General features: G+C 41.3%; 1 protein-coding gene across 1 annotated transcript in view; it reads right to left on the bottom strand.

The window, feature by feature from the left end:
* EDIL3 (EGF-like repeats and discoidin I-like domains 3) overlaps window positions 1–6328 on the bottom strand; it is a 302894-nt gene that overhangs the window by 295706 nt on the left and 860 nt on the right. The gene's annotated exons all lie outside the window — the stretch shown is intronic.

Raw genomic sequence — 6328 nt, 5'->3', positions numbered from 1 at the left:
TGTAGATATTAGATCCTGGTAGACTATTTTGCTTAGCATTCTACAAGTTGTATTTAAATCTCAGTGGCCTGAATGCTAATTAATAGAAGAAATTAATCTTTTTGACCCAAAGGAAATTTACAAGCATGTTCTTCTTACACTTACAAGGGTATTTGTGTAGGCTTTCAATGGCTCCATAGCAAAGACTGAATAAGAGATGTGTGGCAGTCCCAAATCAAAATTAGGAGGAATCAGATTTTAATCAGTGAGGCTTTTTAGAATGTAATTGTTAGAGTAGAGCAAGGTTGCCACTCAACCCAGTGTCAAAACAGTCCGACATCTCAGAGGAGATTATTTTCTCAGAAGGAAACCATTTTTTTCCCATTGAAGTTTGTAAATCAATACTGTTCTCTAAAAGTATCCAGAGGTTTTTGTAATGTGTTTTGTTAATGGAGAACAAGGAAAATAAGATTACAGTGCATGACAAATGGAAAAAAGGAACTAAAGGTGAAGAAAAGGAAAATGCCTTCCAATTGTTGAGGTACACACTCAAAAAGTGAGAGCATTGTGGGGGAGTGAGAATGAGAGCTGAGCGATGCATTTTCAAAATACGGGGGGGGGGAAGCATCCCCAGGCTAGTTAATGGGAAATGTTAAAAAAAAAAAGTCCTTTCAGCTGCTACATGTTGGATTGGTGGGGAACATCAAGGAGCTCTGTAGAGCAGAAAGGAGACATATTTTCACTGACAGAGCCCTTTGAAAGAATATTTTTGCATAGAAAAAAAAAAAGGTTTGGATCATTTTATATTTGAATTAAGAAATTTCTTAGAGCATGAAAAAAGCTTTCCTTAATAAATGTTTATCTCATAAATGTGCTGATTTTAGATTTGAAACCCTGCTCTCCAAAGACACAGCCTTGCCCAATTTGTTCTTGTGAAGTATCACAATATAATAGAAAATGCCAGGTTTAACTTCAGTGTTTTTCCTCACTTTTCATGACTACATGTGTACTCATTGCTTCTCAGGAGGAGCTGGTCAGGTTATTTATTTTTTGCCTGATCATTTCAGAAATAACAACAAAAGTCTTGAGACTGCTGCCAGCAAGCAAAAACCTGTGTGAGCCTACCCTTGGGTGAGCGAACCCTTCACTCAGAGATAGACCAGCAAGACACACGTGGCAATGCAAACACAAGGAAGCAAATAAGGGATGGAGCAAGCTTTGCATTCAGATCTGTAGTTGTACTTCAGCATCTTCATGCCTTTACTGCTGTCAGCTCTTCTAAGTGCACTTGCAAACTTTAGTCAAGTAATGTCCTGCCTCAACACTGAGCTATGCAACCGGCCAGTCGTAAGACTGCTTCTCTGACAGATCTTTCTTTCTTTCCCTGAGGATCTTTGAACATGAAACCTGTGTTAGACTTCATGACTGCAGAACATGGTAATAAATCATCTCACAAAAGCAGATCTGTGCAGTGGTGGATATCTTTTCACTACCTTCTATGCTCTGATCCAAATCCATCTGTTTTGTAATCCCCTAAATGTGCAGGATTCCCATCTCTGAGGGGTTGTAACATGATAACTGCAAAAGTTTTAACTTCCTTTGTGCCATTATTACTGTTGTACAACACAGAACAGTTTTATCCCAGCACTATTTGGCATTCTGCCCTTAATCTTGCATGCAAAGTCACATGTGCAGGCATGTCGCCTGGCTATCTTCATTTATTTTGTTTTGGAGATCAGCAAGGAAAAAAATTTGTCACTTCAGCTTGGGTGTCAGGAGAGACTGAGGAAATTCTCACATACACAATCAAGACATCTTTTCAATGAAAAATTCTACATTTCTTACTGGAAAAAAACCCGTGGTCAAGTAAGGACACTTTTCACTGAATCTCTGAGACCCAAAGCTTGATACTGTTTCTCCAGCTAGGCAAGGTTTAGTGCTGACGAGGCTTCTTCAAAAATCTTCCTGTCTTTTTGTCTAAATACATGTGTGCTGGTGATAGTGAGCATCCATAATTAGTAGACGAGCACATTGCCTGCCCTGAAAAGACAAGTAGCATAGAAACAGCCTGCCTGTGGATTCTTCAGGTGCCTCTCTGACCTTATAAGTGAATGTCTAAAATGTCAAGGGTTTTGATTTACATCAGTAAAAACAAAATCAGGAACTCAGCTCAATACAACCTGTATGGTATGACCCAGAAGAAAATGGATAAGAACCATAATTTCCTTATTTTAAATTTTTCCTACTAAACTGTTACTCATATGTAATTTATTGCTAACCGTCGAAACCCATTCTCTGTGGGCTGTTTACAGGTGAAAGAATAATACAAGTGTTTTTTTCTAAGACTGGCAGAAAAACCAATTTATCTGAATTCTCATCCTTATGAAGAAGCCATACACAAAAGATGGATTTTAGTTTATATCATGAAAAAAAAAAATTCACAGCTGGGATTTAAATTGGTCATACCTTTCTAACAACTATGCTAGCTGCCTCCTGCCCTAAGCTGTATACACATAGTGTACCATATGTAGTCTTTTCCTGTTTCCGAAATGTGTGACTCTTCTGAGTGGTATAAAAATGCTAACTGAGAAAGATCTTGGCCCAATGGATCTCCTGAAACTCTAAACAGAGTACTATGTCATTAAAACATCACACTTTTCTTCCATTTAATTTAAAAGATTAGAACACATGAAATATTGTGAGGGGTCTTTTGTTTCTTTCAACTGTCTCAATCAAGTAAGATTGCTGATCATATATCCCAATATTATTTAACCTCCTAGTTTCCCATGGCAGTTAGGTGTCTGGCTGCAGCTCTAGCAACGGAGTCTGCTCAGGTAACATATACAAAGTACACCACTCAGCAGTGATGGCACAAAAGCAGTCATTCATGGTATGGAGCAACTCAGCCAAGCAAGCACTTTTACTAGGCATTTTTATCATTATTACTATCTGGATACTCTGCCCTAACAGAATGTAGCAAAATAATTAAACTGAGCAGACTGCCAAAGTACATGCTAATTAACTTTGGTTAACTTCCTCCAGTATTAGCCTATGAGAGGGACATCGTTTGAAATAATTAGGCATTGGAGACCTCTAAAAGTTCATCAACTCATTCATTTTCTAATGCTTTGCCCTTGCTGAACACTTATGAACCTTAGGGACCTGCTTGAACTCTGCTACTAACACTGGCCTTTCATAAGCAGGTATTCTGGTGCTACATTTCTGTAAAAAGCAGGAATCTCACATTAGAGTCAAGTCACTTGCTCAGATGAAAATGAAGGACATTGAGTTTTACAGGGCACCAGCAGGATGAAAATCTGCACAGTACTAATGTAAACCAATTAAACAGGGAGGTTGCCTTCAATCCAGGAAAGTAACTTGCACTTGCACAAGGAAATAATGAAAAAAAGACTTTTCATTTAAAACGAAGCATGGCACACATTGAGTAATATGTTTCCTTACGATGCTGCTAATTCCTCTGAGCCTTGTCCTCTAGTCCTACAGAAACCAACGAGAATTTTGCTAATAAACTTTATAGGTGGTAGCTTTTTACCTTTGCTGGGGGAATGCTGTGATTTAAGACAGCTGCACTTTTGCTGTGGTCATTGCTCTTCTCAGAAAGAGAGCACTAACCTTCTTCCCCTTCCTGTTCCTGCAAAAGATGTTTACCTTTCAGAAGTCTTTTGATAGCACAGTTGAAACTCTTGAACAAGAGGTAAAAAAACCTTAACAACCAACCACGAGCACAGACAGACCAATTCAAGGAAACCAGGTATGCCTTGAGTATGCAGACACCCCACACCCCAAACCAGCATTATTAGCCTGTCTGTTGACACTAACTAGTTCAGCATCTCTTGCATTTAGGTTTCATTAAGTAACCATTCTTTTCAAACAATCACAATTGACTCATAAATTTGTTCATATGTTGCCTCAAGCAGCTTAGTGGTATCCTGTTTGTTATGCACACAGTGTAACTCTTTTCTTCACTCCAATTCAATAGACTACTAGCTTCCCAAATCACTCATATATCTCCTAAAATTTGCACAACCACCTACTCCATATCAACACTCTGAGCCCAGAAGAAATGTGCAACACTGTTGTATGGTCCCTCAGCTTTTGAAGGTGGGGAACAGCATACTGTTTGACTGTTTTGCTGTTAATTTTTTACAAATATAGACTTCTGCGTATATCTGTCACTAAATGTAAAAGAAAACAATTGAAAAGGAAAAAAGTTCCCAAGTTTGGCAATGCATTACTGTCATTTTTTAATCAGTTCATGTGTATGGTCACAACCTGAAGCAGTTTTCACACATGTTCTGCATTAATTTCTTTTTGGGTGAACTGGCTCCAGACCAGGAGCCATTCATGCACCAAAGAAGCATGAATGTTCCGCACAGCTGACCTTACAGATGTGTCTTTAATTTATTGTAGTAATAAATTTGAATTTATCCAGCAGATCCTCCTCTTACAATTGTTGTACAACCATCGGGCTCCTTATCGTTGGTCTTGTGCTCCCCTCCCAAGTGCATACCATTCCCAAAGAGGACACCATTCCTGTGTGCCTCTTTCTTTCACTGATTCTAATTTCAAGGCAAGGTTTTGGTAGCAGGGGGACTAGAGGGGTGGCTTCTGTGAGAAGCTGCTGGAAGCTTCCCCCATGTCTGATAGAGCCAATACCAGCCAGCTCCAAGTTGGACCCGCCACTGGCCAAGGCTGAGCCCATCAGGAACAGTGGTAGTGCCTCTGGGACAACAGATTTAAGAAGGGAAAAAAAGTTGCTGTGGAACAGAAACTGCAGCCAGAGGGAAAGGTGAGAATATGTGAGAGCAACAGCCCCGCAGACCCCCAGGTCAGTGCAGAAGGAGGGGAGCAGATGCTCCAGGCGCTGGAGCAGAGATTCCCCTGCAGCCCGTGGGGAAGACCATGGTGAGGCAGGCTGTCCCCCTGCAGCCCAGGGAGCTCCATGGGGGAGCAGATCTCCACCTGCAGCCCAGGGATGACCCCACGCTGGAGCAGGGGGATGCCCAAAGGAGGCTGTGACCCCGTGGGAAGCCCGCACTGGAGCAGGCTCCTGGCAGGACCTGCGGATCTGTGGAGAGAGGAGCCCACGGAGCAGGTTTTCTGGCAGGACTTGTGACCCCACGGGGGACTCACACTGGAGCAGTCTGTGAAGAACTGCAGTCCATGGGAAGGACTCATGCTGGAGAAGTTCATGGAGGACTGTCTCCCGTGGGAGGGACCCCACACTGGAGCAGGGGAAGAGTGTGAGGAATCCTCTCCCTGAGGAGGAAGGAGCAGCAGAGGCAACGTGTGATGAACTGACCCCAACCCCCAATCCCCATCCCCCTGTGACGCTGGGAGAGTGGAGGTAGAGAAAAATCAGGAGTGGAGTTGAGCCCGGGAAGAAGGGAGTGGGGGGGGAAGGTCTTTTAAGATTTGGTTTTATTTCTCATTACCCTATTCTGGTTGATTGGTAATAAATTGAGTTAATTTTCCCCAATCTGAGTCTATTTTGTCCGTGACAGTAACTGGTGAGTGATCTCTCCTGCCCTTATCTCGACCCACAAGCCTTTTGTTATATTTTCTCTCCCCTGTCCAGCTGAGGAGGGGAGTGACAGACCAGATTTGGTGGGCACCTGTCCTCCAGCCAGGGTTAACCCACCACGGTGTGGAATAGCCTTGGTACAAACATAGGTTACACTTATTCCTAATTATCAAGTATCTTCATGTTATTAAAATAAATACATACTGATTCACTCATGTCTAGTGCAAAAATGCTACTTTTTGGTCAGTCACATACATAGAACAGAACAATAAACAGAAAGAATAGAAAAGTTGCATATTTCCATATTACTTTAAGATAAAGCTTGAAGTTTTTGTATTGACATGACAGACTGACTACCTGTTTTACCTAAGGGCTTACCTGATAAATACTGGTCTTTTCTCCTTTCAAATGAAGAATGCTACTAAGTCGCTGAAGAACCAGCTGTTATCAATGTAAAATAAAAGTACAGTTAGGGAAGAGTTGGTATGCAAGTCTGAAAAGGAAAAGGCTATTGTTCCTGATGACATAAAGTTTTAGCTTGCCTACTTTGAAATTCTCTACTTAATTAGACCAGAGTTGGGGGAGTCCAATAGCTGGTTTTACCTTTCATGCATTAAAATGGGTCTGTACCAGGTCTAAAGGCTTCAACTTTTTACAGTGCAAGTCCTAATAAGTTTTTTTGAGGTCATGAAAAAAGTAGCCAGAGAATAAGCATTTGCTTTTAGACCGTACAGAACAGACACGATGTGTTCTGTCCTGTAAACATGCCTCTATAAATATACACATACAGAGCAACAAGACCTC

The sequence above is a fragment of the Haliaeetus leucocephalus genome, unplaced genomic scaffold (genome assembly GCF_000737465.1).
Source record: "Haliaeetus leucocephalus isolate CR32 unplaced genomic scaffold, Haliaeetus_leucocephalus-4.0 Scaffold598, whole genome shotgun sequence".
NCBI classification, from domain to species: Eukaryota; Metazoa; Chordata; class Aves; order Accipitriformes; family Accipitridae; genus Haliaeetus; species Haliaeetus leucocephalus.
Note: the sequence above shows the minus strand (reverse complement) of the source record. Positions and strands in the feature narration are given on the sequence as shown.